Source organism: Corvus cornix, chromosome 1 (assembly GCF_000738735.6).
Source record: "Corvus cornix cornix isolate S_Up_H32 chromosome 1, ASM73873v5, whole genome shotgun sequence".
Classification (NCBI taxonomy): domain Eukaryota; kingdom Metazoa; phylum Chordata; class Aves; order Passeriformes; family Corvidae; genus Corvus; species Corvus cornix.
This window is the reverse complement of record NC_046332.1, coordinates 102,218,754-102,235,234: the sequence shown is the minus strand read 5'-3', so window position 1 is coordinate 102,235,234 and position 16,481 is coordinate 102,218,754.

The following is a 16,481-nucleotide window of genomic DNA, read 5'->3' as shown; positions in this document are numbered from 1 at the left end:
AAAGCCTTAGAAAAACCAGAAACTACTGGAAACCAGAACTTCATGATGATTTGTGCCTTTCCCCTTCTTAAAACATGGTTTTATGAGTCCTTGAGGAACAAACACTGCTTAAAAACTGCCGACTGTGTTTTAGGATGAGGCAGGGAGGATTGCGGACCATGGCCTTGATCCCATTAGGAAGAAATGTCACACAGCAACGGTAACTGTATCTCTGGACTTAGCCAATTGCTCAAGATTTCTTTACAGGCTATCTTAAATTGCTGCAGTTAATATTGTATTGGTGCTATAAAAGCAAGCACCGCCAATGCCCCTGTTGCACATGTAGCAAACATCAAAGTCCCCTGTAGCCACGCCGCCTTCAGATAGCGAGAAGGCCTCTACAGATAGCGAGAAGGCCTCGAGACAGTGAGGGACACAAATACTCTTTTTTCTTTCGCTTTCTGAAACAGTTTCATCATGTCATTTGCACACAAGAGACCACAAATTGTCCCTGGGCACCTTGGGGGTAATTGCCATGTTGTTCAATTTGCCTCAAATGAACGTCTCAGGAATGATAAACGCTCTTTTATTATCAGCTCACTACCGTGGGTACGTAATACAGGTGGGATATCCTGGACCTTGACCCTCTGCCAGAAAGTCATCCTCTCCCTTTATATTTGCAGAGGCAAGGAATCTCAGGGGCAAAGGAGGTTTATTAGCAGGCATATACGCATCTGTGGGCTGCAGCCCCACAGGCACATTGTGTTAATGCTGTGCCCTCACTGCTACCTGCTACCATAGCACGACACAGAGAGCCGGAGCAAGAAATGATGCCAATGGGAAGGTCTCGTGGCTGGGAAGCCTACACAGTTCAGAAGAAAACACTGGAAATTCCTAACACAAAATAAAGCTTAAAGTGAATTCGACCTTCATGACTTCTGACCCTGGCTCTGGGACAGTATGGGCAATGCTGGCTGCTCCTGTAAAGCTATCCATGCTCCTGACTCCGGAGGCTAACTGCAGCCCGCTGCCCTCCCAGAGCTGTGTGCAGGCTGGCACAGCCACCCAGCCCCAAACCCCCTGCTGAAACTCCCCCTCCTCCTGCCCCACAAGGGAAACTGGGATCCGTCCTTTCCTCAGAATGGGGCAAATTCATGATTTTTTCAGAGCCCAAGCTCACAGTGTTCAGAAGGGATGAAGTGAATTCACTGTATTCCTTCATTAAGGGCCAAGCTCTGGTTTGCTTCCCTCTCCAAATGTGCTGCCCCAGTCCCATGGAAGGGAGGTGTGGGTGCCTGGAACCTGGAGGAGCTGAGCAGTCCCACTGACCTTCACCATTTCTCCTTGGTTTTTTTCTAGGAATAAACAAAGGCTCAGGCCCAATTTCCTTCACACACATGGTAAGTCCAAGTCCAAATTGGGAATGCTGGAGTAGGTGTTGTCCATCCACCAGCAGTCAAGGACAGTGTGCAGTAACTCCACTAGAGATCCACATTTTAAAACAGCTTAACCTCAGCAATCTTACCAGAGCTGGCTGAGGAGCCTGTGCCTTACTTCATGTTTGGTACACTTTGCCATACTGCGAAAATGTCAGTGTAGAGTGGCATGCTGGGGAAAGAAAACAGACAAGTCCTCGGGTGCAGAAGTTGCTGCTGGAGCTTTTCAGAGAGCCACACACAGCCGCTCCCCAGCATCTTCGTTAGTGATGTGGAAATAAATGTGAAATCACTGCTGATAAAACACCCAGAGAAAGGCAGGAGGGTAAATAAAGCAGAAAGGCTGGCTGAATCACACAGCCTGCTGCACCCGGACAAGCAAAATGTGTTTTACTGCGGGCTAATTGGAAGTAAAAGCATGGTCCTGAGAGTGATACATGGGGATGAGGGAGAATGACAGGAAATGAGTCAACCTTGAAAAAATGCTGGAGGACATTGTGGAGCTGATAAAAATTTGGTAGACTTTTTCTAAATCATTGAGAATTTCTAAAACTGTGAATGAAACTGCACAGGATTGATAGTTATGGGCATCTTCTAATTAAGATGGGATGCCTTGCAGTACTCCCAACCAGGATATCTGGTCTGCCATAAAGGGATAACTTGGTGACATTTATATGGGAGGTTGGCTTCAGCAGATCTGATGAGCTGTTGGCTTTAGGCTTTATTCATGTATGAAATTGCCACACTGCTTTATAATCTGTTATAAATAAATAAAAAAGAGAGGGGTATGAGCTTCCATAGCAAACCCTCTGCCTGCTTTCCAGGCCTCCATAGCACAAATTTGTTTTTGAAGAAAAAAATAGCAGGACAAAGGTGACAAAGCAGACTCAAACATCACCATTACCATAGCAACAGTAGCATTAGTCTGACACAGCAGCAGAAACCAAAATACACCCTTGCACAGAATGCCATGCAAGTCAGGACATTGCTAGCCCTGTATGGCACACAAGATAAACAACCAAAATATAAATGACTGTAGATTGCTCAGTAAAATGGTTAATTGCTATTTAAAAAATACACTTTCTGCAAATAAATAGTATCTTAATAATCTCTAAAATTTATTTCCCTTGACACAAACAGCAGAAGAAAAAAAATTGCAAGTTGTGTATATACCAAATATGGAGCAGCATCTTTGCCTGGAAGCTGAAACTACTAAGGCAGCAACATTGCAGGGGCTCCCTGACTGCCTTTTGGCTCAGCTCCTGCCAGCAGGGCATTCAGCGATGTGACCAACATCTGTCACACATGGTTTTCTCTCTCTCTCACCTGCTCTTTGGGGAAGGACTAGGTGTGCAGGGGAGTATTTTGCATTTTTTCTTTTTCTTTTAATGCACTCTCCAGGCTGCATTGAAATGGGGGAAGTTCAGGCCAAAGAAATACACTATATGCATGAAGAAAACAAGGATTTCTTAGTCCTCTGCGGGATTTTGTACTGCAGCCTCAGACATAAAAGGACTGAGCCTCAGACATAAAAGGACCCAGATGAGTTTGGAAGAGACAGCTTGCTCAGTGCAGAGCAAGCACTTGCAGAGACCATCATGTTGGGCAACTGTCCTTATCATGGTGCTTTGTGGGTGGATTGAGATGACACGTGACAGCAGTGCCTCCCAGACGTATGGCCAGCGTGGCAAAGGGCACTCAGTGGAGGATGGCCAAGCCCCAGTGTCTCCACTCCCCTGCAGCACCAACTCTGCTTGGGGAGATCGGGGAGCAGCACCACTGCTGCTGTTCCCACACAGCCACGGTGATGTTTTAGGTACACCAGACCAAGGCTCTAGACATAACTCTGGAGACTCTGCTTAGTCTTTGGGATACCAGGACAGAGGGCAGAGGAGAGTATCTGACATGTTTGCAGCAGGCTGTTTTCTGAGGAAATGCTAGGCTGCAGCCCTCCATCCAGAGAGCATCCTGCAACCCATTGCCACATCCAGCTGGGAGTTGCATGTACAGGGTGGGCACTTCAGCAAAAAAAACCCCAACCCAATGTGAACCAGTGAGAAATAAAATTGCTTTGCCCCACCTCTTCTGGAGGCAGACACTCAGGGTTGCTGACAGAGCCCTGAGGATGCGGTGCCCTGGTCCCAGTAGGCAAACCAAGGGCACTGCTGTCACTCAAGAGCTGGCAGGGCAACCAGGAGCAGCTCCTGTCAGCCTGCAAGGCCACTTGGCCTCCTGCCCGCATTTTCCCTGCCTGCGTTCTCTCCCTGCCTGACTGCCCCTGAGCCCAGGAGCCCCCACACTGCTGCAATCCAACATTTTCTTGTAGCAGCAGCTGAGCACACACAGGCTGGGTTCTGCAGGCAGTGTGGCTGGGCACTCCCAGGGGATGCAGGGAGTGGGACGTACTGCAGAGAGAGATGGATCCCATCTCCCTGGACTGTCAGATGAGCCCAGAGGTGGAGCAGGTAGCCAGTTGAAAAGCATCAGTCCCACAAATAAAACAAAGAAAATGTGGCAGTAAAGGTAGGTTTTTTCCATTTCAAATCGTAAAATTGTCAGCCATCTCTAGGTGCTATTAATCACACATTGCACTCCTGAGATGTGTTCAGACATGGTGGAGTAACAGTGACTTGCTCCACAGGGTAGCCAGCCACCAAGATCCCTGAGGACAGAGGGCTCTCCTAATTACCTTAAAGGGATGAATAACACTGCTGGTTCCAAGACAGAAAGTCAGACCCCCACAGCTGGGCAACTCCATCACCTTAACTACGATAATACAAACAGTACTGGGATAAATCCAGGCAGGAAAAGGAGGTGCTATCAGGTTTACATGGCTGTTATACATCCTCTTTTACAGGAGCCTCTTTTCCTACGTGAGGCATGCGTGCATTTAAACTGGTTACAAAGCAACAAATGCTCTTTCTTTTTATTTAAGTTTGGCTTCAGACCTAGAGATCATTCCACTTCATGTGTGTGATGGAGATGGGTCAAATGGGATTCAGACCTCACAGACAGGAATTTATGCTGCCAGAAAGAGATGCTGAGAACAAGCTTGGTAGTGTTTGATGGAGGCAACACACACAACCTTTGCAAAAGTAAATAAATTTATAACATCTAAGTCCAAAAGATGTTTTTCTGAGATAGTTATAACTGCCATACACATATAGAACTTTTTTTGTAGAATTGTTAGCCTGACATTATTTTTATTGTAATGAGATTGCAGAATATCACTTTCATTTGCAGTTAGATCCCAACATTGGTCAGATGTTCTTAGAAGCCACCAGAAAAATGAAGAAAAGCAGGTCATGAAAGTTGACTTGTAATATTGGCAGTAAGCTCCTGTTGGTCACCAAACCTAATATCTTCTACACTTAAAAAAATTTCCATTATCAATCAATTCAATGAAATTACCTTTTTTTTTTTTTTTTTTTTTAATAGTAGATAAACCAGAGGCATTTTCCCTCAGGGGATATAAATTCTTTTAAAGACTCAGGCCTGCTCAGGAGCTTATTGCAGAGTGCTGCCTGCTCAGGAAGACAAATACTATGTCCTTTTCAAAGTTACATGAAGATAATTTCAGTTTTTGATCAGGGAATTAGGAATCAGCTCATCATAGATGTTTAAGCTGCTTCCATCTTTTTCAAGAAACATCTGTTTCTCAAGCAGATTACCACAGCTGATGGAAATGCTCTTTTATTTTAATAATCTAGAATAAAAAGGGAACATGAGCTGCTGGGGAAGGGATGATGGTTGGTCTTCCCCTCATCTGCATGAAGCACAGAAATTCCTGGCAGGGCTGGACATGAAAAGACAGCCAGCCTTTCCCAGAGGAGCAAGACCTGCTCCACAGGGATGCAGCTGCAGCACAAGCTAACCTGTCAGCCAGCAGTGGACAAAGCCACTAGGAAGTGGAAAGACTTTCAAATGGAGAGTTATTTAAATCCCTTACAATTACCCATTTTCTCCTTTTCTGTCTCTGTCATGTCAAACATTTCCCACTTTTGAATTGCCCTTTAATAGCTGCAGAGAGCATCAGGTTGGTGCTGTAGGTTGGTGGACGGGGAAGAAGCCAGGAGACAGCCTCCCTAAAGAAGCAGATGATTTCCACCAGCAGCTGGTTAACACTGAGCAGCACCGCCTTGGGTCCCACAATCTGAGGTCACTGATGTTCCTGCTGGCAATACAACCATAAATGTAGGACCTTCTGTGCTTCCTTTCCAACTGTCAGGCCAGAAAAGTGACCAGAAAACCAAGGCTGATTTGTTTTCCTGTTTTGTGGCTGGGAGGGTTGGCCAGTCTAACACAGCTGATGCCATCCTGGCAGTTTGCTTGCACCCTCCAGGCTGTGGGCGTGGAGCTGTGTGCAGGGAGGGGCTGGATAAGAAATGATACATTTTGGTATTTCTGCAGCTGTTCCCAAGTGAGCCTGGGAAAACGAGAGCTTACACTGCGGTGCTCCTGTCAGGGTGGTGATGGGGAGAGGTGGCAGGACTGCCTCCCAGCCCTGTGCTCTGGGGTAGCTTCAAGGTCTTCAGAGCATCCCTGGGTAAAGGAAAGATGCTATTTTCCTCTTCAAGATTTGTGAAACCCTTTCCCCAGACTGAACCGGCGACAATCTCAAATCTAAACCAAACCAGTACCTTGCTTGAAAACTGGGAGCACAAAGAAAGCCGTGTCCACTGCTCTCCACCTTCTGATACGGGATTTCAAAATCACCTCTGATACGAGAGTTTAGATTAGGATGCAGAAGTCCACATAAAAGGCTTTCTACTGGTGTTGCATTGTACTCTCTACCCTAGGAATAGTTTATTCGGTGCCAAAATCAGCTTTTTTACTGATAAAGAGAATAAAGGGTATTTCTTGAGCTCTGGACAACAAAGTGCAGGGGTTTGACACACTGGATATACAGCAATGGAGTAGTACCCAGCCTGCCCTGAAAATAGACAGGTAGAGAATTTTATAAATATTCCTGGTTCCTCACTCCTCTGCCAGAAATGATAAAAAGGCAGATATATAATTTATCTTTTATATACCTCTTCTATAAACCTTTCCTTGGGGTTTCCCTTACTTTGATATTTTTTGAATATTTTCACATTAATGTGCTCAGAATGTGGGGGAAATTTGACACAGAGTTTATTTTCCAATTCTTTTTTCCCTCTGTGGTTTTTCACAGCTTTTAAAATGTATAATACATTGAAAAGGTACACAGCCTTGTAGAAAGGTGGCTGGCAAAGAAGAGGCAAAAGGACATTCCCTCTTACCTACAAGCTACCACTGTGGGGTGAAACAACTTTCCACTCCGTACACTCCTTAAAAGAGAGACAGGAGAGCATTATCTCCTGTTTTTCCTCCACACTCCTCCTTGGGGAAGGTCTTTTTCATGGTATGTCATAAAGAAGCCATTGGGGTTCAGCCACCCAGCCAAGCAGGTGTGCTCACAAGGCTCCAGGCATCTTTAGGTGTATGGTAACATCCCCAGCTTGGGTATGTAGAGCCAGGGACTGAACTGATGCTGAGAGACGAGTGGCACCTGGCTGCTCACTGCCCTTACTGTCTTGAAATGGCAGCAAGTGGCCTTCCTCCTGTCTGCATCCCACTTATACCAACTGTTTAATTTCTCATGAGGCCATGGGATAAGAACTTGGTCTGGCACAGACCTCCAGAAGTGCCTACCCCAAAGTCAGCCTAGCTCTGGGATCACACCAGACTGCCCAAGACTTGGTTTGCAAAACCTTCATGGGTGGAGCCAGTGCAACCTTGTGGGGCAACCTGCTCCACTGCCTGACTTCTCACACCAGCTTGACTCTCGTTTCAACCTCTGCTCTCCTGCCATGCCCCACCACAGAGACCCTGGCTCTCCACCCTGATGACCTCCCTGTAAGCACTGGGCAGCTTTTGGGTCCCCCAAAACTGTCTCCTCTCCAGACTGTGTGAGTCCAACTCTTATCAGTTTTCACTTAAAACAATTCAGGGATGCAAAATACCACCAAAAATAAATCCAACCTCTACAAAACCCCAATGGTTAACCTCTGGCACCTCCATCAGTGTTTTCCTAAACTACCACGGTTACAGGTATAGTTCAGTTATAGTTAAACAAGTAATTTTCAGCCTTCCTTGACCTGAAAACCTATGCTTCATCTTTGGATCTGTATCCCCAACTTTCCCAGTGAGCTAAGAACCACTGGCCTTCGAGGCTGTGTAGTGAAAGGAGCACACTCCTGACTGTATTTCTTGCCAGACCCCACGGAGTAAGAACAACAGAGGAGATTATACAGTGCAGCACCAGAACAATTTTACATTTTTCATTGAGCAGAAATGTCACAAAACTCAATTTTAGCCTGAGAATTACCAAGGCAGCCTTAAAGTGTTGGCTTTTTGAACACATGAAATGACAATCAATCAGTTCTCAATCCAGCCGTTGCAATCTGACAGAGATGAGGAGGATAACACATGTAAGGAGGATGGAGTAAAGAAAATATACTGGAAATAATTTTTAATTAAAAAATTAACTGACAACAACAGACATCATGTCAAGTGAACCTTTTGAAATGTATGCAAATAGATGAAAGAAGGAAAATGAGACATAGCTCTGGTAAGTGAATGAAGGGAAGTCTTTAAATGGCTTAATAATAGGAACATGTTGAGAAGCAGTGAGGTTAATACAGAAATGACATAAAGCAGTAGGGGGTCTTGGACTAGATTTATTGTGCATACTAATTGGAGGACACTGAATACCAGATAATAGCTGAAGGATGGGGCTTCTGCTCTGTCAACATCCTCTTGTTCACAAAGGATGATCCAGCAGAATTTAATAGCTTCACAATATCGCTGACACTGACACTTTTAATAGGTAACAAAACGCTTTATTTCAGCACTGTGCAAGGGGAAACCACAAGAAAGTGAGAGTGGAAGGGGATGACACTGGAGGCCTTGCTGGCAGCTGCCAGATCTGAAAGCAGCACAATCCCCCAGCCTCTTCCAGCCTGAAAAAGAGCCCAAGTGTTTATCTGAGGTGATACTAAAGCAAGCTTTAAAATAACAACACCAACAATTGAAAGCACAAAAGTCTTGTAATTCTTTTAATCCTTATAACCTTTCAATGACTGAGCGAGCTCAAGAAATAGCTCATTAAACCTCAAAGTTAATTGGAGCAGGAAAAGCAAGCAGCTCTTACTGGTCCTTACTGGCCAAGCTGAGGTAAGTGCAGAGATTATGCAGACAGCAAATAGATTTGCTTTTTCTGTGGTAGGGCTGTATTAACAATTCACACAAAAAATCACATAGCATTCAGTGATGTAGGAGAAGTCATGGTGTGCAAATGTAAGCCTCAGCTTTGCAGTACTCAAGCTCTGAGTTACAAGGCAGACTTCTGAATAAGGAAACCATCTGCCAGGAAAGGTTCTTTCACGAATATTTTTTTCCCCTGTAGCTGTTAACATGCCAACACAAGAATACAGTTTAGAGGTCAAGTGGCAGTCTCTGGATAAGAGCTTGATAGTCTTAGGAAATCTCATACCTTAAAACCAAAATGTGGTGGCTGAGGCAATGCTTGCACACTTGAGGCCAGGCACTGGCAATGTGAGACACAGGATGTGTGGAGGAGTGGCTGCTCCTTTGGTGCCGCTGAGGATTCTCACTGGCTCTGCTGGGCTGGCTGCTCTGCCACAGGATCAAAGGAAAGCAGTACCCATGGACACTTGTTGGGATGTCCTGCTGCATCTCCAATGGCTCCAGGTATCTGCAGAAGACAACAGACCACTACTGACCTTAGAAGCTTGTGCAGAAACAGCCACATTTTACCAGCTGAATACACCACTGGGCTCCACAGTGGTATTCACTGGATGTACACTGACTGCCATGAGACCTTAACCTCCAGGATCACTCCAAGCCATCCATACAGTGAGCAGCTTCTGGGTTTCTCTGTCAGAAACCCAATCTCATCTTCCCCTGTGCTCCTTGGCAACTTTGTCACCCTGGCACTGAATAAATGAAATAGATATTTTTCCTGCCACAGCTACCAATTCAGCATCAAAGAACAACATATACTGTTTGCTGTGAGGTGTTTATTTTTTTCTTATGCAATGCAGGGAGGAGTGAGGGCATGTGTGTCTTTTGGCCTGACCTCAACAGAGCTCAGGGGTGTGCAGGGTGAAATGTCATGTAAGTCACCATAAATGAAGAGAAGGCACCAGCCAGCACCTGTCTGAAAGAGACCAAAACACTTGCATCTCTGACCATTTGCCTAAGAGAGAAAATAATTTTTAAGTGATTTTTCCAGACAGTGGCACACGGTGGGTCAGAGGGAGGAAGGCAACTTGTGTGGCTCAGCATCTGGCCCTTTTTTCATCCTACCTCCTCCTCTGTGCAGCATTGCCCTCAAATGTCTTACCCATTGATTTTCAGGCATGCCTTGCTCAATGGGTGCACAGTGTTTTACTTCTGGAGGATTGGCAAACGGGATGTGCCCAAGGCAGCAAAGAGGAACTTTAATACAAAGTACATGTACTGGCAAAGGTTGTGTCAGTATCATGTAAAACACACTTGGCAAGGTAGCTTGCCATGCAACTAGAAGCTGTCCAGCTAAAGATGATCAGACACTTATCTGCCAAGGCACATTACCAGGGTAAACTGAGCATGTAATCCAAGGAGATGACTCCACACAGTACTGGTTTAACTGGCTCCATTTGTGTGAAAGTGCTGGAGTCAGATAGTAAAAGAACTTTTTCCTCTCAGCTGGAATATAATTCCCTTGACATTCAGAGTGTATCACCAAAATGGGTTTTCCTCTCAGGTTTCCGACTGAACACTGACTTTGCTTAGGTAACCACAGCTGTGCCCAGACCTATAAGCACAAGTGGGGAGAACATGATGAGCTGGGAACAAATTTTTTTCAGGACAGGGAAAAACCAAAACAAATGCTAGAAGAGCAGACCAAATTAAAGCCAAATCCTCAGCTGTACCCTGAAGCCTGAGGCTGGTTCAGCTGGCAGCATCCCTGGGGTGTGAAGTACCAGGGTACTTGAAGCAGGGGAGCACTGGGTACACTCTGCCTGTGAGACAGGTTTTGTTCTTCAGGTCTGAGCTCTCTGACCTCACCAGGATTTTCAGTTTGATGTAATTTTCAGGGTGCAGTAGCTGACAACCTCCAGGAAGCTGGACTGGATGGTTCAATAATTACTTACAGTCTTATACTCCACATGACTGGAAAACATCCCACAAAATCCTTATCACAGTCTTGTCGTGAGCGGTACATTTATTACTTATTATGGAAATGGCAGTGCTGATAAAACTCCCTAGCTTTGGTCCCTGAAGCTGTCTTCTATCTGTGGCAAGATCTTATTTGCATTTTCTGTAGCTGGGATCCCTCCCAAGGGCTAAGTCCTGGGAGCCAAGAGCAATACAGAGAAGAAACTGGGGCCACAGCTTGGTTTTTCTTCCGCAGTCTGAGATGCTGACACACACTGCTTTTGCAAAGTGCCTGATCTTCTCATGTCTCGGTCAGCCCAGCTGCCAAACACTGTAATAGCAGGATCTCACTGAGAGCCATATGTTGCTGCTGGGTTGTTTTGGGGAAAATTAAATTAAAACAATCCACAACAGTTGTTTTAATGCCATTTCTTGTTTGCTTGAAGCCTTGGTCCCAAATGACCTTTGCACAATGGGAAGGTAAAGCCTGTAGTTTCCAGTAACTTAAGGGGCATGCTCGACACTCAGGAGCTGCTGCTGATGGGCAGCACAGAGACTCCCAGCCCTGGGAGAGCTCTTGAGAGGGAAACTAAAATAAGGCAGAAAAATAGCAGCTTTACTTGCTTTAAATTCAGCTAAAAGAAAAAATTGCATTGCATTACATTGTCTTTCTCCAGGAAAACATCTTCAAGCCAGTGGTTAACTTCATTCCACAGATTTTTTTGCTTCCTCCCTCCCACTCCCAGTATTTCTCTGCATGTGTGGTTATCAAAATAGGGGTACATTCAATCCACATTCAATGCTCATAAACCCAAATGTGCAGGTTATCACTGCTGTAGGACATAGAGAGCTGTCAGATTAGGGATTGAATTGAAAGCACAGACCAGAATTCCCATGGAGGAACTGGTTTCTCTTGATGATGAGAAAGTGGGCAGAGCTCTGGGGTGTTTGTCAAACTGAGCAATGGTGTGGGTGAGACACCCAAAGTGCTCTGCACTGCTGACTCCAGCATCATTGACGTCCCAATCCTGCACTTGGCACAGGCAAGGGGGACTGGCATGTTCAGTCCTTTGCTGAGAGTTAAGGCTTGAGAACAACTAGTGTAACAGAATGTGTTCAAGGCAAATGGAGAAAAAATGTATTTATTTGTTTTATGGAGACAGTGAGAACCAGGCTTTTATATTCTGATAACATCAGGGAGTTCTGAGAGAACAGAGCTCTTTCCAGGCTGGTGAGAGACCTCCACTTTTAAAACAACCCCAGTATGATAATGGTTCCTTACACACACATTTCCCTCCCATGATTTTACATTGAATAATCAAGAGAGAGAATGGAAAGAGCCCTACAGCTCAGGCAGAAGTACCTGATATATATCCAGAGCCGTGCTTTCTAACGCTCTTTATGTACATCGGTTGTTTGCTTGCAGCCATTAGTGTAAGATCTCGTTTGCATGACACTGTTTATCTCCTCCTTTTTATTAGCACAGAAGCTGGGTTCCTAGGTGAGAGCAGTCTCCTCTCTCATTATTCCTGCAAGGCCCAATGATAATAATGATGGATGGGGTGGTGGATGCTCAGGGCTTTAGCGGTGATGGTGTGGGTTCCCTGGGAAGCAGAGCAGAGCAGAGCTGGTGGTGTCCCAGACAACACAGGTTCTACCCCAGAGGCCATCTAAATCTGCTGGGTTGGTGTGCTTGTTTGCACTCCTCTGGGTCTGCCCCGGGGTGTCAGCATGGGAGGGGGCACTCAGACTCCCTGGTTCAATGAGGGACCATGGCCACGTCTCAGGGATGCTGTGGGGGGCTTGCCTGGCTCCTCATTTCCTTCCTGCCAGCCTGCAGGCTGGGAGTGTTGAGGCTCCCAAGCAGACTCCTATACTTCCCTCTCAGAGTGCTCCCAGGTGAAGAGATCTGCTTTGGGCGATGTTTGGTTAGCATCTGGGAAGGTTAGAAAAGTCATTCTTTCACTTTTTATTTCCTCCCCACAAGATTTCATGTCCACTAGAGGCTCAAGGCCAGGGAGGAAACACCTCTGCATGTCTGGTTCATAGGGCCTTCGTCTCAGAGCTGTTTTCTCAACAGTGCCCCATCAAGGGCAGCCTTTGTCTGGGCTGGGATAAAGGCACTTCCCTAATTAAGTTAGCTTAACCACCACTTGGGAAATAAAATGTTCGCTAAACTCATCCACAGCCAGGCAGTGATGAGGATCGCAGCTATTCTGTGGGAATGGAGCACGCATCAATTATCCCCAGAATTTTAAAGCTGCAAAACCCAATAGTTTCCTTGGCAAAATCTGCCAGGCATGACATGACTGCTACTCGCGCTCCGCACATTTCCTAATGCAAAGGACTGGACAACCTCAAATACCATTTCCAAGAATAGCAAGGGCAAATGAACTGCAAATTACTAAATTCCTTTTATTGCTGGGAGCTACAAAGTAATTTAAATTAGTTTCAGTCTGAAGTGAACTGTGGGGTAAGCTGGGAAAATAAAAGAAGTGGTGACATTTTAGAAACACCTTTTATGATCATTTAAAGAAAATATTTCATCTCACACCAGGGTATTTAATAGTCTTAGGAAAGATACGTTTGTAAAAGATCATGGCTTTCTGTACATGCATACATGCAGCACATTTGTACATGCACATGTATGATTTGACCTATAATGGAAACTGAATATTTTTCATCCACTTAGCAACTAGCCTTTGCAGGGAAGGGGATAACAACTGACCCCAAGAGAACATATGTTTTTACTGAAAACTGCCATTAACATTAGGCTTGATTACATAACACTCTTTTCCTCTTTCCCACATCCTCTGATGTAGGTGGGTTTACTGAGTGCATAGGTAAAATAACAATCTTGTACATTCTTCGAACAGTTTCCTGCTCCAGGAACTACTTTTGGCTCCCCACTGTGGTTTTGATTAACATCCTACCTGTGACTTCTGCAGATCTATGCTGGTTTGCTTCTGCAGGCAAAGGAGAGAGGGGAATAAGCTCCAGCACCTGGCACTGCATCACTGCAGCTGTAGTGGAGAAGTCATAAAATGCCCTGCCTTTTAATGAAATAGGATACAGGGAATAGACGCTTCCTCACTCTTGCAGCATCACTGTGAAAATAATGGCCGTGCTGAGTGGTGTTGGCTGCACAAGCTCTGCATGTCACAGCTAGAGCAGACACAAAAAGATAACAATAAGGATAGTAGTAGGAATAATAATAATAATAATAATAATAATGATAATAATAACAAATAAAAACAGAAAATGGTTGGAAATCTTTCATGCTGTCATGCTTTCTTTCAATGAATGGAGATTAAATCTTCAGCCATCCGAAAAGCAAAGGATGGGATTTGTCCTCCTTACAAATAATGGATCAGTGACTGCAAACACTGGATGCAATATATAGCTGCAGAAAGCTTTCAGTCAAGTGGAGATAACTTCTTCATGGTACAAAGCACTTTCTGTGACCTCAATGTCCTAAATGTAAAGCAATACAGTGCCAAGTGTCATAGAGATCAGTGTTGCAGGGTGAATGGTTGAAGGGAGAGAGGGTGTAATTTCAAAGGGGAATGTCTGGGGTGATGGAGGTGGCATGGACCAGTCCATGGTTTGTTGGCAGGTTTTGTGTGCATGTGTGTGTTCATTAATTTTATCTTTCCTGGAGCTTGAAACCATGAAATTTCTGTCCTGCTTCTCCCAGTGTAACTCATATGCTTCCCCTGTTTGGTATCTGGGCTGCAGGCAGGTAAAGATGGAGGTGGTTGGGAGGAGGTGGACCAGTGCCTCCAGGAACTCCTTCTGGGAGGGGAACTGGCACAATATCCCAGTCTGGAAGCAAATTTGAAACAAATAGAGGTGATATCAGGAAAAAACTGTTAGCACCTAGGTAAGTACAGGATGACCTCCATGGCTGTCTGGAAGGAGGTGGTGGGGGCGTGAGGCAGCTTCTCCCAGGCTGTCTCTTCTGAGAGGTTAGACAGAGCTCTGGATTGAGACATTAGGGGATATCCTAGTGGAGAGGGTCACAACTTTGGCCCCTCACAGGCCTAGGGCTGCTGAGCATCAGGAGGAGCTATAAACAGGGAGCTTCCTTCCAGCTAGTCCTTAGCTAGCCCAAAGAAAGCCCAAAAGCTTTCTGAGTTAAGACCAAACAAATGAAGACAGGACAGGGCAATATGCTCCAGAGGCATAGGGGGCCTTGGCTCATGATATTATTGCAAGGTATTATTACATTGTATTTCTACTAAGTAATAATATTAGTAATACATAGAGGATCAGAGCCTCAACTTTTTCCCAGGCAAATGTCTAAAGTGAGAAGTTCATAAGGAGGCACAGATAAAGAGATGAAAGAGCTATGGAACAAATGAATGAGTAGACTGGGAGAAAGGTATGAGGAACATGGAAGGAAGCCCAGGTGAAGAGGAAGAATCACTGGGATTAATTTTAAGAAAAGGAGTCAAACTTTATCTTAGATGGAAAGGAAAATAGGGATATTTGGATAAGAGTACAATTTTTCAAGCATACATGAGTTTTGTGCACTAACTGCTTTAGAGCTGGTATGAGAGGGATAAAAAAACAGTATAAAAGACCATTTTTCCTTCTCTTTGAGTGGGCCTGGTGCACATGAAAAGCAGAGAATCACAGAATTATTTAGGTTGAAAAAGACCTCTAAGATCATCGAGTCCAACCATTAACCCAACACTGCCAAGTCCAGCACTAAAATCTCACCTGAGCTACCTGCACCACAGAGGGTGATGTTAACCCATTGGAGTTACTGTCAGTTTTCATGTCCAAGATGCAGCAGACAAATGCTGCAATAAGAGATAAGCAAGAAAAACTGAAGAGAAACATTGGGATGTCCTCAGGGCATAGTACATGTCCTAAACCTGCCCTAATCTCCACCTAGACCCCAGAGTCATCATTCCCAGTGCTTGCAGGCAATACTCTGCTTGTGGGTTTGCAAAGCAGCTTTATTCTGCTCATTTAAGGCTGGCAAGGAGATAGGAAGGGGAGAAAAACATTGTGTATATTTTATCTCAAAAATATTACTGATAGATAAGGTAGACCTTTTGATTTCTTAGCAGAGGAGTAGAAAAACTAATTTATGTTTTTCTGCCAGCCTTACCCAGAAATACAGAGGTTTGAATTCACCTAGAACTGACTGCCTAGACAATCTCACTTCTAAAGGACGCAAATTGCACCTTAGTAAAGCTAGGGCTGAGCTCAATAACCTATGAAAAACTGGGCTGATAGGAGGGAGCAATTTCACAGAGTAGCCAGCTTTCACTAACTGCAAGCTGAATTTGTGGCAATGACAGCAGAACTGGAAAATGTCATATTACAGCTTCAATGTCCAGATCCACTTCTCTGCTGCATGTTATAATACTTGAATTTATGCTCTTGTTCTTTTTTAAAAACCTGGGAATATGAGTTTGTTTTACTAGTGTCTGTGCATGATACCCTTAGTTTAAATTCCAGTACCAAAAGCCAGTCAAGAGATATAGTGCAATGATAGTGTATTTAGTGTTGAAGAATAGTATTCTATGAAGGGGAAATCCAGATGTACATCAGAAGAGGATGCAATTAGAGAGAGTTACTTCCAAATGGAACAGACCCTTTGGAGTTGAGAAAAGTGGGTGGCTGGCAATGAATAATTTGTCTGCTGGACCAAGTCTCCTGTTAACTACCTGTGGATAGTGAAAGAGTGGGCTGCAGGTCCTCCAGATATACATGATTATCTGAATGACATTGCAAATCTTAAATTCAGAAGCTCAATTGATTCCAAACACTGTTCTACAGGTGTTCAATATTTGAAAGCTGAAAGGTGGTCATCATTACCCAGAAACTGTAGGATGCCATTTCTGATCTCCTGATTCCTCCCAC